This window comes from Eurosta solidaginis, chromosome 1, assembly GCF_040869045.1.
Source record: "Eurosta solidaginis isolate ZX-2024a chromosome 1, ASM4086904v1, whole genome shotgun sequence".
Lineage (NCBI taxonomy): Eukaryota > Metazoa > Arthropoda > Insecta > Diptera > Tephritidae > Eurosta > Eurosta solidaginis.
Window position 1 is genome coordinate 214,724,500 of NC_090319.1, and position 20,975 is coordinate 214,745,474.

The window sequence follows — 20,975 nt, forward strand, 5'->3', positions numbered from 1 at the left end:
CGTTACAAGTACGTTGTGTCTGCTGACGTTAAACATATTGTACAACCGTACATAAATTTCAATATGAAAATTACTAAATATATCTTCTCCTCATTTCAAATTTCTTAAAAATTTAAATTTAAAATCTCAGCATTTTATATGGCCGTCACTGTCGTTAGAGTACTATATCATAATGGAATTATAAGGCCAATTAAACTCCAATGTGATCGATTAATGGCGCACCCAATAAAACAATATTACTATAACGAGAAATTCTCGTCTATTTGTTAATTTCATTATTCCACACGCCATATACCCACGGAGATCGACCCCGGTGCGCCCACCTACCTCCAGGATTAGACGCACCCCGGCCGAACATTTGGTCCTATCTCCCCGAGAAAGGAATTAAAGCACCTAGATTACAGTCCACAACAAAGTATCATAACTGACCGCACACATTTAAAAATTCCTCACAAAAGTTATCCGAGAAGTTATTTGCCTATCAGCAACGATACCACAAAATTTGGATGGTTATATTAATTTCAATATATTCAGCGTCAAGTCATCTTGCCACATCAGCACCATACAAATCACCAAAAAGTTCACAGTAAGTGCAATATTTCTTTCCACATTTTTTTTTGGTAAAATAATAAATAAAAAGTGCGAAAAATCGATTTAAAGTGCCATACGTGATTGTAATTAACCGCGAAAAGTGTAAAAAAACTGTGTAGTGCCAAAAAGGAAAATAAGTGCAAACGCGTTGCATTAACGTCATTTAAGATTCCTTGTGACTATCTGGTCTGTCACCCCACCGGCGGTAAGGCTCTCCGAACACAGCACAAGGAAGAGGTGCACATAACCTCATATTCACATCAAAATCTCACGCCATACACCTGTGGCAATTTTCATTTTTTTCAAGCACTTTAATTTTCACTAATTCAATCGACACAGTTTTTTACAACAGTTTTCACTGAGTTTTTACACTTTTCGTCGAGTTGTTATATCTGCGCGCGCTCTTAGTTATAATAAAGTTGAACGTTTGAGTGGCGAGTGGCCCCCTTTATTTCCGACAAAAACACTGTTGTTGTTTTCCCCTTCTCCCTGCTTTTTCGGTAGGAAATAGCTGTAGTGACAGAAAAAATAAACTAACTAAAAGTAAGAAATCAATTTTGCGTAATTTTAATAGTTGTTGGTTGGGTGATTCGCTCAGATTTTCAAGTTTTATATCCCTTGGTTAATTCGCTCTCCACTTTTCAACCATGAACATGGACTCTTGCATTAGATTGGCCGATCGAATATTCGAATTCGAGGCCGATTTTAATGATATCAAGGCGGCTCTGCATACTGTACACACTCTTGCAATACAGCAAAAAGAGTTGGAAGCTAAGTGGGAAAAAGCATAGAACGCCCTAGAGGAGTTGCTTGGCTCTGACACGCTCGACGCAAAGAAAATTGCAGCGGTCAAGATCAAGCATAAAGCTGCATATGCCGTATTCTTGCGATGCATGTCGAATATGGCTGAACTGCAAGCGAAATTGAAGCATGAAAGAGATAGTCAGGTTCGACCTGAAGGAGAGCGTGCGCGTGAACACAGTATCTGCCTGCCAGCTTGCGATACTGAGGTATTCAAGGGTGACTACCTATCTTGGCAAACGTTTCGTGGCCTGTTCACGGCCATCTATAAAAATAACAGTCGCTTAAGCCCGGTAGAAAAGTTGTTCCACCTTAACCAAAAACCCAAAGTGAGGCAAAGGACATTGTCAAGAAATGTCCTTGGACAAATGAAGGCTTCGAAACAGCCTGGAAAAACCTATGTGAGAGATACGAGAATAAACGGATTCTCGCAAACTCACAACTAAATTTTGTTTAATCTAAAAAAGATAGATAGCGAGTGCGGCAGCTCAATCAAAACCTTACAGCGCGACATAAATAATTGTTTAGCATCCTTAAAAACACATCAGATTGACGTTTCAAATTGGGATGCGATTATTACTTATTTATGTTCGACAAAATTACCTGAGAATACGTTGGCTCTATGGGAGCAGAGCATTGACCACAAAACGGACATATCCAAGTGGGAGAATATGGACAAATTCTTGTCAAATCGTTTTCAGATACTTGAAACCGTGTCTGGTTTTACAGGGAATGCAACTTCTAAAGTGCAAAAGTCAAACACGTCGCGCCAGTTGACAGAAGCCCCTACAAAAAGACTTGGTGCTTTTCAAACAAAAGTAACCAAGCAAACAACAAAAGCAATGTGTAAAATGTGCAGATCTAAGGAGCACAGATTACGCAACTGTTCACGGTTTTGCGATTTAAACCCGGTAAAAAGCATTAAATTCGTCAAATCCACAAATGGCTGCCTGAATTGTTTATCCCCAGGACACACAGTGACGAGGTGCACCAGTTCGTACAACTGTTCCAAATACCTCTCTCGTCACAACACGCTCCTGCATGCGGACACACTTCAGCAACCGGCGGTGCGCAACCCTTTCAAAGATGCGGATAATACCACATCAACTTCGGTACAGGCACGGAAAAGACAGGAATCGGGACAACCACCTTCCTCTACGAACCAGAATGTCAAATCCTGCCATGCCAATTCCAGCACAGGTGTGCAATTAGGAACTGCTCGCGTACACATTCACCATAATGGTACCGACTTCTTCGCGCGGGCATTAATTGATTCTGGGTCTGAATGTTCCTTTATAACTGAAAGACTGGAACGCAAAATCAATTTACCAGCGAGGAAAATGCATGCCCATGTTTCAGGCATCACAAATGCGGTGTCCGCTCAGGTGAAAGAAGCAGCCAACATCGAATTACGTTCACCAGTGGATCCCTGCTTCAGCCTGACTACACCCGTACTAGTTCTAGCCATATCAACGCAATGACTATGCAGGCATTCCCAGACTTGGATTTGGCAGACAAGAGGTTCTACGTCAACGAAGACGTAGACCTCATACTTGGCGGAGACATATATCCCCAAATTATAATGAACGGTATACAAAAGAATGTACTAAACACACTCTTGGCACAAGAGACAGTGTTCGGTTGGATTCTAACCGGTCGAATAGAAGCACCGAATCCAACGAAGAGCATTATGTCCTTTTACAACGAGATTGCGTTAGACAACCAACTTAAAGCTTTCTGGGAGGTAGAAAATGTACCAAAAAATAAAATATTAAATGAAGATGAGAGGTATTGCGAAAGATTATTTAATGAAACAACGAAACGTGATGAAGATGGAAGATACACCGTATAACTACCATTCAGGCAGGATTACCTTAAAAAAATTAATTTAGGACCGTCCCTGAAACGCGCATGCTCTCAATTCTTCCGGAATGAGGGGCGGCTAATAAAAAACCAAGATTTAGGTAAAGAATATGTTCGAGTGTTGTCAGAATATGAAACGCTCGGACATATGAGAAAATTAAAAAAGAATACCCCATCCGACGATTCGGATCATTACTTCCTGCCCCACCACGCTGCTATTAAAGCAGAAAGTACCACTACAAAGGTACGCGTAGTATTTAATGCCTCGAGCCCTACGGCCAACGGTAATAGCTTAAACGATATTATCCTCCCAGGCCCAGTTCTACAAGCCGATTTACCCATACTAATCCTACGATGGAGACTATACCGTTTCGTCTTCAATAGCGATATCGAAAAGATGTATCGACAAATTTTGGTGAACGAAAATCACACCAAATTTCAACGCATTGTGTATCACACTTCCCCGTATGACCCTATTAGTATCTGCGAATTAAAGACGGTTACCTTCGGAGTGAATTTCGCGCCATATCTGGCGATAAGAACGCTCCTACAACTAGCAGACGACGTCTCAAGCTCATAACCTACAGCGGCTAGCATACTGCGAGAACACATGTATGTAGATGACGTGTTAGAGGGTGGACATACGATTACATCGACCATTAAAGCCAGAGATGAAATTCGTCAAGTCCTACACTCCGCGGGCTTTCCACTTCGCAAATGGACATCCAATTCAGAGGACATTCTAAGGTACATCGCCAAAGCAGACCTCCTCAGTGTAAACTTCCTGGCCTTCGAAGATACCAGTTCAGTTAAAGCATTAGGAATTCGATGGAATGCCCTCTCCGATTTATTTTATTTTAAAGCAGGGACGCTGGACAACCCGGAAAACATTACAAAGAGAGCGATACTATCAGCAATCGCCAAACTTTTCGATCCATTAGGATGGCTGGCACCAATGGTCATTGTGGAAAAAATACTCCTGCAGAGTATTTGGTTAGAAGGCACCGCTTGGGACGAACCAGTATCTACCAGTACGCCGATGTAAAACCTTCACCTACCAATACCATGAAATCGATAAAATCAGGATACCTAAATAGGTCAACCTTTCTCCAGGAACCGACATTGAGATCCATGGATTTTGTGACGCATCCGAGAAGGTTTATGCCGCAGCCGTTTACATGAGCGTGAAAACGGATAATGACATCTGGATAAACCTGCTTCTGGCCAAAACCCGAGTAGCCTAGGTGAAAACTCTTTCTCTTCCACGATTGGAACTTTGCGGAGCCGTGCTGTTAGCGGAAATCACCGAATCCCTTTTCAGAAACCTTAAATTGGGACCAGTGAGAGTTCACCTTTGGACGGATTCAACGATCGTTCTCGCATGGATAAGGAAATCGCCTTGTTCCTGGTCAACCTTCGTCGCACATCGGATCACCAAGATCATCGACATGGTCGGAAATAAGGACTGGTTGCACGTGAACTCAGAGTCCAACCCAGCAGATTTAGGTAGCAGAGGATTACCTGCGTCTGAATTGGTCAACAATTCGTTGTTGTGGCAGGGACCTTCATGGCTGCAAGAAGACGCTTCCCAATGGCCAGCACAAGAAAGTGACTATATCACCTCCGTAGAGGAAAAGAGAGCGAAGACCTGCGCAACAACAACAGTAAATACTACCGATGTTCTCCAACGCTTTTCAGACCTACCTAGGGCTTTACGGGTGCTCTCATTCGTTATGAGGTTCTATCGAAGAACTCACCCCAAAACGAAAAAATCATTTCAGGTCAAGTCACCTTTAATCTCCCCTGATGAGATCAAATCATTAACCCAACTCTTAATTAAAATCTATCAGAAACAACATTATAGTTCCGAATATAATGATATAAAGGCCGGAAAACCAATTGCAGGGAAAAGTGCAATACTCTCACTTAATCCCTACCTAGACCATCGTGGCATCATTCGGGTGGGAGGGCGACTCGGGGCGTCAAAGGACTTAGCTTTTAATGAACGCCACCCAATCCTCCTCCCATACAACTGCCGGTTATCCCGTCTGACAGTCCTAATGTTTCATCAACAAAGTCTGCATGGGGAAAACCAAATCATGTTACGTCTGATACGCACCCAATACTGGATACCTAACATCAAAACCATGATTAGGGCAACCATTCATAATTGCAAAGTTTGCACTATACACCGAAAGCGTGCTCAGATCCAACTTATGGGTATTCTTCATCGTGAACGCACGATCTTCAGCCGTGCATTCACGAATACTGGAGTCGACTTAGCTGGACCCTTCGACATCAAAAGTTACCGCGGGAGAGGGTGTCGACTATCCAAAGGCTATGTCTGCCTTTTCGTGTGTTTTCCACACGAGCGATTCATCTGGAAGCCACTAGTGACCTCACCACTGCCGCATTCCTGGCAGCTTTCGATAGGTTTGTTGCTGGGCGAGGATGTCCAAAGAAATGTCCGACAACGGAACCAACTTTGTCGGAGCCTCCAGAGCTCTCCGCTCGGAACTCAAAGCTTTCCTGGCGGACGCTCGCAACCAAACTCTATCCAAGTACAGTCACCAAAACCTGACATGGTATTTGATACCACCAGGAGCTCCTCACATGGGCGGGCTATGGGAGGCAGGGGTCAAAAGCTTCAACAACCACTTCAAAAAGATCGCTTTGGATCACAAGTTGACCCTTGAAGAGTTCAGCACCCTACTTTGTCGAATCGAGTCCTGTCTCAACCCTCGACCGTTAAGCCCCTCCTCCAACGAGCCGTCTAACTTGGAGCCACTTACGCCAGGACATTTCCTCGTTGGAGGGAACCTATTAGCACCACCCGAGATCGACGTCAGCGAGAATCGCGCTTCACTCGTCAATCGATGGGAGAAACTTAAGGCGCTGCATCAAACCTTCTGCAAACGGTGGAAGACTGAGTACCTCACCGAATTGCAGAAGCGCGTTAAGTGGAAGCATCCACTCCCGAGCCATATATTCTAATCAACCCCCGGTCTCGTGATGGTGCGAGTCTACCGGAGGGGAATCCTAAAACGTGCTTCGCGATGGCAATGGGGAAAGGGAGCGCGGGACATAAAGACGCGTTCAACCACGCGTCGTGATGCCCCGCTATACCTAAGCTTGTGTTTCTCCCGAGGCCCTAATTATAATCAACCCCCGGTCTCGTGATGGTGCGAGTCTGCCGGAGGGCGATCCTACATCTTCTTTCTTTTATTCTCTACCCCCGTCTCGTGCCGAGTCTACCGGGGGGAATCCTAAACTTCACTACTGGTGGGCAATTGGGAAAGGGAGCGAGACGCACGAAGACACGGGAGAGCTTACCAAAAGCTCGCAAACAAAAGGCATTTTTTTCTAGGTTTTTTAACAATACTAACCGGGGGCCCCTGAACAGAAAACCCCAAAATTCACTCGCTCACCCAGAGCGGGGACACCAGAAAATCCCCAAATTCATTCACTCGCCCCGAGCGAGGACACCAGAACCCATCCCATTCACTCGTTATCCCATAACGAGGACATCATAAAAGCCTACCGCAGAAGGGCGAACCGATCTGCCACAGAATCTAAGGGCTTTCGGCCCTTTGTATATTTTAAATTTCCCAAAGTCAACCCACATTCGCTCGCCCCGAGCGAGGACACCAGAACCCTAACGCAGATCCATTGTCTACCAGAGAACATAAATGCACTCGGACAAAAGCACGAGGCCAACAGAATTTTTTTTACTTAATGAGTAGGGACAGCCATATTCTACATAACGCCCTATTTCAGAATTGGGTTGAGGAACGCCGTATCTCAGAATGCTTTTCATTAACTCCTCTTATGCCAGAATGCATTGAACTTATGCTGATATAGGGAGTTTTCGAAACAAATTTTGAGATAGTGTATTATTGAATAAAATTCTGACGCTGGCCGTTCTTCATCTAAATTCTGAATGACCAAACTAATATAACTCTTTATCAACTCACGAAGTACTTAGTAGACAAGTAATTATTTCCGCCAAAACCTGGTGGCGTCTACAAATTTACTATCACTACTTATTTACTACTAAATGTACTTTTCTTTTACGTTTTTCGCTGAAGGGCATTGATTTATGCCCGTTTTCCTTACATCGTAAAAGCAACCAGTTCAGATTTAATTTGCGAGTGTCACAAGATCAGTCATCATTGGACAAGAAGCTTCCGGTGATTGGATCCTGGGGCCGGCTCTGCCGGTTCTCAAATCATTTTTGCCAATTTTATTAATTCATTACGTATTCTTGGACTTTTTAATTGATTACGAATGCGAATGTTAAAACCCCCCATTAATAACAACAAAAGGGTTCTGTACTTTATATCAGAAACAATATTATCTTGCAATGCGGGAGTGGCGTAGGTAATCGTTTCGTAATTTCACAGAATTTATAAATTTTTTTTTGCTTCTTCGGCTATTGAGATATTAAATATCTTTAAAACTCTTAGAACCGCTCTAAATTATTGCTCAAGGTTTGAGACAATCTACAAATAACTGTGGGGACATGCAAACGGAACTTCGTCTCAAAATCATAAAATGTTTAGTTAGTGATATGAGAGAACGTTTTGTCGGTGGGATACCTATTTTCAACAAAAAGGGGGAGTTTCACTGGCGAGGGTTGAGGAAATATCGCCAGTGCTCTTTTTCTGTACCCTGCTGTAGACGAGAACAAAATCAAAAGATGGATCGAAATCTGCTACGGAATCATAACATGCGATCACGGATCGAAAACTATTTTCACTCAAGCGATACAAATTAGGCTATCCAACTATTTAAACGAAAAAATTATAATATATTATGGATCCAGTGAGTACGAGTTATCCTAGCTCACATATTTCATTAACCCGATACACCATTTCGGAGCTATTGTGATTTAAAAAAAAAAACGACATTCGATCACGGATCGTATGTTACGATTCGGCCCCTGCATATGGACCAACCAAAAGTCGGATTTTTATTCGGTATCGGAATTTTAATCATGTGAAGCTGATGGTCCATGCAACAGAAAAAAAAAAACAGAACACTCATCCGACCATTAAACTATTAAGCGCTTAATGTAGTATCGCCCTCCTTTCTTATAAGGTTCGCAAGCGCGATAATTTGATAAGTCAATGCACATTTCTTTGAAGCCAGTTATGAGCTATATTTACGTATTAGTATTCGCTCCATACTACCAATTACCATCTGGTTCGTGATTTTGCTCGTTGGCCTGTTTCCAGTTGCTTAATAATTGCAGAAACTCGGAACTTACCTGAAAAAGAAAAAAAATAAAAATATTTCATGAGATAACTTCGAGAAAATCGTCCACTTCCATTTTCTTTTCACAGCACTATAAACCGTACCTCGCACTTCTCTATTACGTCCAACACCTACTTGAGGTAATCAATATTGGCCCGATACATTTTGTACGCCCATTCTCTGTAGACCCCTGACGACTGAAGACGGATAAACGCTGCATCGTACGTAGCTTTGCGCACCAGCTTTCCACGAGGATTAGGGAAACTACATTTGATGTCGTTCCTCATTAAATTCAAAGGGCTCAGCTGGTCGATTCGATACTGACGGAATTGGACGTCTAAAGCCTAAGACAAAATACTACTGAGATGCCGGCAAGCGAAATATCGAGACTTAGTTATAGAAACAACTATACGATATCTAGACCCCCTTCTATGTTTCATAGCTCTCTGTCAACCAAAGGATCATCCCTCGTGTAAAGTGTGGTGAATCAGTTTTTGTGATACAAATTCTCGAAAATTTTCCCGAATTAAATTACGCAGCTTACGATCTAATTTTGGTAATTCGAATAGTGGCTGTAAATTTGGAATGACCTGCTTCTGGAGTATCTTATTCAATGAATTATGCACGTCTGTACGTATTTTATCCTCATGTTTTACATCAAAATTTTTCATAATACGGCAAAGAAAATCCAATAATGTGCTACTAACAAAGGGATGACTACGTATTGAATGATACATTACTCAAATGCCTAGTTAAATGTTCATAATATTATCCTTGATTGGATCAAAAAAGAGCCAGTCGTAAAATAGTTATAGCTTAGCATTCGCCAATGCAATCGGATTTGTACAAGATGATATAAGCCAACCGATTAGGGCCCACCGTGGGATAATATCCGAACAAAGCATATCGTTTGTAGGATGTATTACATTTATTATAAAGCGTATTAAACCCGAACGCAAACTATGTGATTCTGGTGTTGCGAAATATTTGTCCTGATAGCGCTTTTGATTACAAAATTTGACTGATGATGCCAGAAATGTTAGTTTTCTTTCGATTTCTGGAATTAAACGACTTTGCAAAAACCTTCTGCTTGTGCGAGGTTGTAAAAGTTGCCAAATCCCTGTGAACGTTGGATGTAAGCTTTCGGGGTGACGTAGAATGTCACGCCACAGCTGCTCGAATTCGGGAACCCGTGCGACGTTTTGTAAATGCCTTACAAAATCTCTTCCTAAAGGTATTATATCCAAAAAGCGCTCACGTATTAATGATATAATAAATTTTACTTCTTTTTGGCGTAGCGTATTCAATGATGGACTAGCATGATCTTCTATAAGTCGTACGTAGCTTTAAACTACTGTCTGCATGAGGAAGGCTTGTGACTCAAGCCAGGCACGGTACTCGATAAAAATATCGAGCAATCCCTCGACAAGAAAAATATTCTTTACCGAAACGTCACCACCACCAGCTTGCCTAAGGCAATTCCATACAATATTTTCCACCAAAATACTTGATGTTTAACGAGTTCACGCAATAACCAAATGCGTTGACGTCGTGCTACTTCTGTTAGTTTTCCATATTTTTCAGCTATCAACATAGTAAGATTTGATACAACTATATTCATACCATCACGAGCGACAAGTGTTAAGTCTCGATAAGCCTTTGGTACAATTACTGGATCAGTAAGCATTGTATATAAAAATCCTATTGAAATATCCTCATGTTGCTTCTCCTTGCATACGAGTTGTGACAAACTGTCATTCCTATCTTTCTCATTAAGTCCAGTGATTTGCTGTTGTAGGCTTAGGTATGCTCGTTCAAATCTCTCTTCTAACTCGTCTCGAAAATCAACGGCCGTACAAATGAACAATTTTGATTGATTGTGATTGCTGTGTTGCTCCATTTGTAGAGCACCCTCCGTGGGGATGTTGCGTTCGAAGTCACAGTCTCTTGTTGGCTGAAGGTACATTCAACTCTTTAATTCATAATTTGAGCATATGTGCCTTTTCCTTACTTAATGTCGTAATTATTTAATGGATTTTAATTAAAATCTACATTGACAAATAAATAAAATGAAATTTTGTGTAAAACCGTGCAGCGAGAAAGCCAGCAGTTTTCATCAAATGAGTTAACAACGCAGCCTAAGCCCTTCAGCAGATGAAATATGCTCATCATAAAATCTTTGACTCAACGTACGATCACGATCTATGAAATATGTTTTCATGTATACTTTGTATGCGGCCAGCTCAGATTAATATTTCAACTTTATATTTTTACTATATGTAAATGGACGGCAATCTGAAACGAGAAGAAAAAATATGGTATTAGTCGAGCTAGCCAGTAAATAAGAAAAAATCCACGTTTCCTGGAAATTCATTCTAAAATGTGTGTATACTCACTCCAATGAATGAATGACATTGTGAATGAACGAAACAAGGTTGCCACTCGATGACATTTGCTTTTGTCTTTTCTTATGCCGTGAACACATCGCGCGCGACCCCATTGGAATCGGATCCGCGGGATCCAACAAACTCGAGTGTTAGGACCCGTACAACTTTACTTTTTTTCGACAAATAAAAAATTTGTTTTACTTTGACAATGTTGTGCATAAAAACACAATCAGAATCAGCTTTCTTGTGAAAAAAAAAGTGAACCACTCGAGACCGAAATAATTTTCGATTTTATTTGCATTATTTTCTTTGTTAAAAGGTTAGTGAAAAATCAAAATGTCAAAAATAAAGTGTTTTAAAGTTCCGATAAAGTTTCGTCAGTCCTTTTAGCCTGGAACCCAAACAAGTCTTACGCGAGCTAGGTAGGTGCCCGACACACCCCACCAACCACTATGTTTCGGGACACAGAGAAAAAACAAACAACCAGAGAAAAAAAAAAAGGAAAAATTTTGTCCATTCACCGTCCAAAAATTACACTTTATTTGTTCAAAAATATATTTACACACCGACACGGCAGAGACCGACGTAATCCCGCTTACTGCGAGCTATGCTTTCGCTGGCGATGCAACCCCAGCGAGGAAGCCGAGGGGTATCACTTCCCGCAGCTGCACTTATAGTGTGCGAAACCCATGTGGAGATTGAGGTGGGCCTTCAATGTGGTAAAGTAGCTGAGCGTGTGCCCACATACCCGGCACATAAATTCCTGGCCGCCCGCGGAGTCTGCGCGCACCCAAAGGACCCCCTCATAACCCCGATAAAAACGGGTGTACCACGAGGGTCCCTCGTCATAATACCGCACCTTCAATATTATGCGGTTGTAGTTCCGCGGCACATTGAAGAATGTAACGCCAAGATTGGAACGAAGTTCGAACGATGCCCTGAAACGAAAAGGAAAGAAAGTTGTATCATTATATTATGGAAGATGATCCCATAACCAAAAAAAAAAAAAAAAGGGACTACAACCCATATACTCACATGTTTTTTCTCCTTGGGTGAAACTTGCCACTTCGCTTGTCACGCTATAAATGCCGGTTATGGGCACAGACTCAGCGAGTATAACAACACAAATATACAATGCTGCCAGACAAACAACAGCAAATGAGTAAAACCAAAAGCGCTGATCACATGAACAGCGGTCGACGACAAGCCGAATTTCACAAGGCAAAATAAGAAAAAAAAACGTAACTCACTTTCCATAGTGAAGCCTTCTTCTAAACTGCAACTTACCTTAAGACTGTCTCCTAAACTACGAAGAAATAACTTTCGAAGGAGACCTTTCAAGTTATTACCCTAAACTTAACTGCGGAAAAGCTAGTTGGAGATTATGATACAATTTTCAAGATTAATAAAAATAACTAAAGGAAAGTTCAGAAACTTTTATGAAATAATAATTCAACCAAATGAATTTTATGAGAAAAACCCACAAAAAAACGAAACATTTCAGAATTCAGGTCGCGTTAGAACTCAAACGGGAATGTCCGCAAACACTTTCGCGACATGACCATTAGGTATCATTAAGCTGCCAAATTGGCAGTACCTCACAGCTGTCTCGCTACAATAAGTTGAAGAGTTATCAGCTGACAGCTCTACAAATTGCCACACTCGATAGTATAGATGCCACACCTCCAACAAAACAGGCAGTCGCCCCGAGAGCGACACGATACATTAGACGCTGGAACGGAGACCTCGGCCTCTTTGTCCAGCCCAGAAAAACCTAAACAAAAAAAATGCGAGTCTGGAACGGAGACTTCGGCCTCTTCGTCCAACCAAACAAAAATAATGCGAATCTGGAACGGAGACCTCGGCCTCTCCGTCCAGCAAAAAAATGTTTGCCAGTCTGGAACGGAGACCTGGGCCTCTTCGTGCAGCACTATTTACCTTCTACGTCACATCACTTAATGGATTCTATATATCTAAGAATTATGTATAAACCAATGGCAAGAAATATTCACTTCACTGTTCATAACCGCTAATTTTTTCATCTTAGCTCAGGTGGAATGCTAAGCAAGTCGGAAAGGATTCTCGGCCATTTTGCGTCGCAGACGAACTCCTCATTTAGATTAAGTTTAGTGTGTAAGCCTTATAATAATTTTTCTCGTTTCAGCCGAGGTCATTGGCGGAAAACGATGTTGCGTATCGCAAGGGGGCCGGCATGTTTAGGCAGGATGCCTAACTTTTCCGCACCTGATTGCGATCCCCCCAATGCAACTCTGCAAATCGATACTCGATACTCGACTTAATTTATAACCACCCACACCATCACCCTCATGCATGTGCATGTATGCACATGCTCGTGTATGTGTGCTTTTTGTCAGCACTCATGCATATGCATGGCGGGGTTGATGTGTTGGTGCCTTTCCCCTCCAAAACGGAGGATTTTGCGGGTCAACGATTGTAGCTTTCTATACAACCGGCCTCTTGGATTTCAACCGCAGTACCATACGCATCTACCGCCAACGATCTCTGCCGTGTTTCTACAATACAGTCGGGTAATATTGTCACCAAGTTAATTTATGTCCACCCAATAAAACAGTATTATTATAACGAGAAATTCTCCTCTATTTGTTTATTTCATTATTCCACACGCCATATACCCACGGATTTCGACCCCGGTGCGCCCACCTACCTCCAGGATTAGACGCACCCCGACCAAACAGTCGCTTTACAAAACTCTTTTTTTATTCAGAGGAATAAAGGGATGTAAAACCATACCAATTCCTTTCTCGGAAAAAATTTACAACCGCATCAATTTTTTTCTCAAATTCCGCTTTGTGTTGACTTTTCTGTTATTCAAACGTGTGACAATACTCAGTTAATACTTTTGTTTAATTTTAATGAACATAAAAGTTAGCTGATTTCAATCAAAATTTCATAAAAATCATTGTAATACCAGAGACAAATTTAAGTAGAGATGTTGCAGTCGCGAACTTCGGTGGAAAGCAGCGGAGCTTAACAAAATTCTAGTAGGTCACTTCCACCACACCACAAACTTTAACACAAGTTTTAACATAATTTAAGCACATAAGATACACGGATTGTAGTTTTAGAGTGTAAAAATGTTAATTCTGAACACATTATCTGAATTAAAAGTTTAAAAATAATTGTTAAATAATAAATACAGACAGTGGTAGTTTAACAAATTCTGCTGTGGTAAGTGGTGAATGTGACCTACTAGAATTTTGTGAAGCTTGCTTCATACTATTTTTCGTCCCTGCAACATCTCTATCTTAAAATTGTCTCTGGTAATACTATTCAAATGTAAACGAATGTCCGACGCCGCAGGCAGCTAATGTTTAATTGAGAGCGATCCAGGTGCATTTACGGAATTAATATGTGAATTTGGATGTAAAGGCGTTCAAGTGGAGGAGATTTCGAGTATTGATCTTGAACCTGATCTATTTAAAGACCTCGAACCCATACATGAGCTCATTTCCTTTTTAAATGGAAGCAGGATGATTTATCATATGGATCCGTTGTACGCGATGATCGTCTTGGTATTATATTCTTTCCAAAGCAAGTCATTAACAATGCATTCGCAACACAGGCAATATTTAGCATTCTGTTCAACTGTGACCATGAAAACATTATGCTGGGACCAACACTTACTGAATTCAAAGAATTTTCGCAATGCTTTGATCCTTATACAAAGGGCCTTACTCTAAGTAATGCACCAAAAATTCGCTCAATACACGACAAACCCCTGATGAGCTAGATACAAAAAATTAAAATAAAGATGATGGTGTTTATCATTTTATTGGATACATACCAATTAATTGACTTTTATATGAATTTGATGGTTTGAAAGAAGGTCCATTGGATTTGGGCGCAGTATGTTCCGAACAAAATTGGATAGATGTTGTACGCCCCATAATGGAGAAACGCATGGTTCAATTATGTACAGGTTGGCTCATCTCATCAGCTGATTTTATTTATGTCATTGCATGGTCGAAGGGATTGTCAAAAGGAGATGGCAAACTCAAAATGAAACCAACACATTGGCAACATTTTACTTAAACATACAAAAACTGCTAAGTTTTATGTTTCCATTTCATACCATTCGCACCAACACCAATACACAGATTTTGACAATTTGAACAGACATATTTTGTTGCTTTACAGATGAGCCAACCTGTATATAGTTGAACCATGGGAGAAACGTATGCAAAAGTATAGCGAAGGTGAAATAGATTTTAAGCTTATGGCCCTAGAGTCAGATAGAGTGAAAATATGTCAGCAGAAAATCGATAAAATTTTGGCGACTGCTGACGCTATGGATACTGGAGATGGTGAAGATCGTTAGGCGGAAATAAAAAAATTGCGTTCAAAAACTGAATATGAAGTGGAAAAACGGAAACGCTATAAGATTGACAACATTCGGCGTAAGCACAATTATTTACCATTCATCGTTGAATTACTTAAAATGTTGGGAGAGCAAGGTCAATTAATGCCCATATATGAAAGGCAAAGCTGCTGTATCTAAAAGCAAATCTTAAGCGTTGCGAAATGTATCTATTTTCTTTTGTTTTTAACAATAAAATGGAACTATAATTCAACAGGTGTCAACATTTTAATACATGGAGGTGCGTAACAAAATAATTGACCTTATGACTTTTCTGTTTTGGTTGGTGGCTATGCTGCTCTATCGTCATTTTCATGCACATTGTATTCCCATGGAACCAGTTACGTTATATACGCTGTGTTTGTTTTACTCTCAAACCATTTGGTTAAATCAAAATGTCTCTTGATATCTTTAATGGAGCATTTTGATACAGCCATTAAATCGGGTAACACAAACCAGGTTTTAGTTCGATACCTAATGTTCTCAAGTGTTGGGCACTCACAGACGAAGTGGGTGACTGTTTCCTTACAACCGTCCTCCCCTGTCGTTGAAGGGGATTGACATTATATCCCAATGCAGGCCCAACTACCAATATTCTATTCTTGTGGATGTGATCCTGAATATCTCTTTTCTAGGCATATTAAATAGAAACTCTGTTCTTTTCTGGTTGTAATCAGTCCAAGTTAGCTTGGTCATTTTACAGTTGTCCGTTGTCTTTTTGAAGTTGAAGGGTGTATGATAAAAGTTGAAGGGTGTTTGATAAAAACAGCCGATTCACCGTTACTGCCTCAAAGGTGTCTCGCGATATACCAGCGTACTTTCACTTGGCTCTCAGAGTATAGGCATATCTCACCGCCGGTTACATGATTCTCTAATAGGAAACTACAGGCCCTCTATACCTCGTAGCTCTGCTTTATTTGTATTAATGTCGTTTTATGTGGCGGGTTCCGAGCCCAGGACGGGGATTATGGCTACATTACACCTTTGTATAATGACCCCATTGATCTATAAGTTAGCCGCCCATGATGATCATTTCCACTGAATGGCTGTCAGAAGCTTTTCTATCGTATGAATAGGGCGGTGTGACATAAGTTTAACTTGGTCATATCAAATCGTTTCCGAGATGGTCGTGCTAGAAGCTTAATGGAACGAACTGAATCTATATCCGGCAAAGGACTATCAACACCCAACATTCCCGAAAAGCATTTGGTAAGTGTCTTTGTCGTTAAAGCAACAACGTTCGCTACATAATGAAGACGTTATGCTGGTTAGAACATACACATGACGATGTCCCGCACGAGCATCTGAAAAGTTGTAGCAGCTCGCTTGGTATCTTTACTGTCAGCGAAGGCTTGGCCAGATGTGTACACGATCTCTTCGTCTCCGGAGCCCCTGCCTACAGTTCGCCGCAGCGTTGAATTCAATGTTAGGTTGCCAAAAACGGAGCTTCTCACAGCTCAAACATCTCAGGTTTAAGGGATCAAGACTAAAGCCGGAACCTCAATTAATATTCCACCAAATTAGTATACCTGCTGCCTTGTCCGTCCTCCTGTTGTCTGTTGAATATATTTTTCCATCATGTAATATATTAAGAACTACCTTGGTTCAGGTCCGCAGAGAGCCGACCCGGGCCCCTGGGACAGTTCGCGTTTACGGGCCCCCTAAAAATAAACTCAATCCATTAAAAAAAATAACATAACATACATAAATTTTTCCATTCACATTGTCAGTTTTATTTCATAGAAAATAAGATTTATAGGAGCACTTACATACATAAATGAAATGTTAGATTTCATTGTTTGATTTGCTTACATTAACTTTTTCTAAATATGTACATTTTAATAGCTTGAATCAGCCAAGGAAACCCTTTCGTGCTTTTTGGTCTGTGAATATGGAAATTACCGAATCAAAACTAATGCTCGAGCAAGGCTGGACTCCCACGCCAATGTTCCAGGGCTTGTCAAGCGATTTCGGCTAATAGCAGAACGTAAAAAATTGTTCACGCGAGACAATAGACTAAAAGAACGCTCCCCTTCAGCCACACTGACTGGAAGTTTTCAAAATATTCTTAATGCTATACAGATGTGAGGAAATAATACCTCCATCTTCAAGTCATGAAATTTGTTCAGAAGTTGAAATGGTGGCAGCGAATCACATCCCAAATTTGTTAAGTGGATAGCTTTGATGTAAGCTTATCCACGGCATACTCATATGTTTGCACAAATTTGCGCTTCGCAAAACAAGTCAAGTGTACTAATTTTTTCAAATTAACGCTCTAGTTTATTATCAGCCTGTATTTACAGATGTCCCTGGCTTTTACAAAAATGAAAAACCAATACGACCAAACCGATAGGGGCATAGTTACAGTCGAAATAAAATGTGATTTTAAGTTAGTTGAAGTGTATTTGACAGATAGCGTTTATAAATTGTGTCAAACACGTTTATCTAACTTAAAATCACATTTTATTTCGACTATGAATATGCCCTATGATTAGATGCTTATCATTTTAGTTTAGTGATTTTCAATTTTCAAACAACTATTTGTAGCAACAAAATATGTATATGAAATCCTAGTTCGATTATTGTCAATACTGCTTTGCCTTGCCGGGCCCCCAAAAATCTTCCGGACCCCAGGGCAATTGCCCTGGCTGCTCCACCCCCTCTCCGCGGCCCTGCCTTAGTTAATACTCCAGAAGAAGAGTAGACTCTTAATATACGACCAAAAATGTCGAGAAAGTGTTCAAAGGGCACGTTTTGACCTCGGTACCAATAATCTGAGCAATGAACCCGGGCCGCTCCAAAACCGGGGGTAAGATCCAGGTCTCTTTTTCGCAGAACACTTTTGTGCATAAAATTTTAAACGTTTTTTTTTTTTGCAAATACCTTTTGGCATTAGTGAAATTTTTCAGGATATTGATACCAAAGTAAAATCATGCCTTTTGACACCTCTGTCGGCATTTTTGGTCGTTTATTAGCATTCGACCCCTGTCCAAGAATATTACCAGCAAAATTGATGCGTTCAAAAGAAATTTATAAGCTGCAAACGTTTCAAAACATAAAAAGCGATCTTCATTCATAAATTTAATAATTAAATTGCGCAAAAATCAATCTAAGTACACTCCTTTCTGTATTTTATCATTATTGAAAAAGTAGGAATTTAAATACGATTTCAAAAGGGCCCCTTTTTATGCCCCCATTCTCTTGTACTTCCAAAATACAACCTGGAGCTTACCGGAGCTAAGGGCGGTCGATATGACAGCTGTCAAATCTTCCGCCACCTTCTATCATTACACTATGTACTATATAAACATCGAATTTCGCATTTATTTATATATGCAAAATAACACGCTGGCGGCACACAACATGTTGGATTCCCACAAGCTGAAGTTTACACGTGCCGCTGTGTCAGCATAATTATTCTTCCCACAGTCCCATATCCCACCTGCCGCTGTGTCAGCATAATTATTCTTCCCACAGTCCCATAGCGCACCTGCCGCTGCGTTAGCGTAATTATTGTTAGCAGCACAACTGCAACCTAACACCCGCTTCGAGGCCAAGCGCATTTCACCATAACGCGCAATAGCATATTAGTACCTCTGGCTAACATTAATTGGAGGCGCAATGCGCTAGACGTTGCGTCAGCAAATTCTAATTCACACGAGTATGAATTAAGGCAATTGCAGAAGTGCACATTCCTGCAATGCACGAAGCCCGTGGGAAGTCAAGGCCAAGGTAGCTTGCATGCGGATGGCGCATGTGTCTGGCTACAGAATGTAGCTGCACAAAATGTTATAAAAGGAAGAAGTAGTTCACGCAGAGAGCAGTTGCGTCGGGGCTCTCCTACTGAGTATTTTCATAATGTATTAATAAATAGTGAATAAATAAACCTGTCTAAAATTTAACTTGAAAAGCTCTTTATTGGTTTTTGTATCCAGGGCAAGATGGCCCTTTAATTTTTTTTAGTGTAAGGATTAAGGATCCTTTAAGTGGCGCCCGAGCAGGGACCAGTCAATCTAAGTGCATTTTAAAGTGAAAAGAGGCTGATAGCCCAAGAAATTGCAAAGAGGGAAAAACGCTGCACTATAAAGTGAAATTATAAAAACAAAAAAAACAGTGTGCTAATGCTAAACCTATACGTGATAGGGGCGTAAGTAGAATATCTAATAGAAGCTTTACAGACCACCGTCACAAATTTGACAGGTGCGGTTAACGCACTCTTGGAGAAAGTGGACAGCGTGGATAGACGGGTATCTGCCTTGGACAATCTGCGATCCCGGCTCGATATTTTAGAAGGAACTAGCCAATCACCGCGAGCTCCTGCAATCGAGGCGGATCTTAAGGACATCTCCAGGTTACCAGACTGTGTAAAAGAATTGCAAACCTTTGACGGCAATCCCGTCCAATACATTTCATGGGTGCACTCTGTTGAGAGCATCCTGTCTGACTTCAAGATGGTAAGAAACAAACCGATATACCGCGCTATTTTACAGCACATTCGCCGAAAGGTACGAGGAGCAGCTGACACTGCCCTAATATCGTACAATATATTCGACACCAACTGGAGTGCCATTAAGGAGTACCTATCACTCGATTATGCGGATAAATGCGACACCCGCACTTTGGAGTATCAACTCCATCAATTGTCCCAAAAAGATTCACGGCTTGATGAATTCTACGCTGTCGTGAATCACCAATTCTCCTTAATTATAAACAAGATCAAGACAGAGACGTACTCTGAGGAAACGACAAAAGTCCTCATAGACACTTACAGGAATCGCGCCTTGGATGTTTTAATCCGCGGCCTGAACGGGGAGCTAGCTAAAATGCTCCTCATACAACGTCCCAAAACCCTACCTGAGGCATATTCCGCATGCCTCGAAATTCAAAACACTAATTTCCGAAACTACACTATTCACAGCGCACGCCACGACAATCGCGTTGTTGCGCCAATGAACGCGATACTAGATCACATGCATGGTTTAGGTGCCACCAGGGCACCACCAATACCTCCAAGGTGCGAAAATTCCCTTTCGAAAAGCGAAACTCAAATCAACAGAAATCCGCCAGACCAACTAACTTCTTTGCAACCACCCGTTGCGCGTAAACTACATGAACCGGCCAAACCCCTTCAAACTAGATCGGAAAACTTGCCGCGCAAGCAACAACGGCTTTATCACGTGACCGCAGACGATGTGGAGAAAGAACCTGAACCAGTCCAGGAAGAGGGTTTTCTACCGAGCGTATCACATATAGAATATAAACTTTCCGACGGCCGAACGCTGGACTTTCTGGTCGATACGGTTGCGAATAAAAATTGTATTAGCCCAACTGGTGCCAAACAGGGTAGTCCTGTGCGGTCATCATTTAGCGTTCGATCAGCGGGGGGCTGCGCAGATATAAACGAAAAGGATAAGGATATCGGAGCAGTATTAGACCGGAAGAACAATGTTTTAAAAATTGATAAATATAAAATACCCTTAAGGCACGAATATCCAGTGACGTAAATTATACAATGTCTAAGGACCTTCCTTTAGAAGCGAAAATAGTGTGCAGATTCTCGAACAATATTACTTCCCTGTAATGGCCAGGTAAATCAGAGAATATTCAAAACGATGCGACACCTGCAAACTAAATAAATACGATAGGAATCCATCGAAACCCTTACTTCAGCCCACACC

The 20,975-nt window shown here is 41.2% G+C and overlaps 1 protein-coding gene and 2 pseudogenes across 11 annotated transcripts in view; 1 reads left to right on the top strand and 2 right to left on the bottom strand.

The window, feature by feature from the left end:
- nvd (neverland) overlaps positions 1–20,975 on the bottom strand; it is a 2,324,292-nt gene that overhangs the window by 623,833 nt on the left and 1,679,484 nt on the right. The gene's annotated exons all lie outside the window — the stretch shown is intronic.
- LOC137240984 (integrator complex subunit 3 homolog) lies at positions 8,194–10,858 on the bottom strand (annotated as a pseudogene).
- LOC137240991 (ubiquitin carboxyl-terminal hydrolase isozyme L5-like) overlaps positions 14,225–20,975 on the top strand; it is a 90,329-nt pseudogene continuing 83,578 nt past the window's right edge.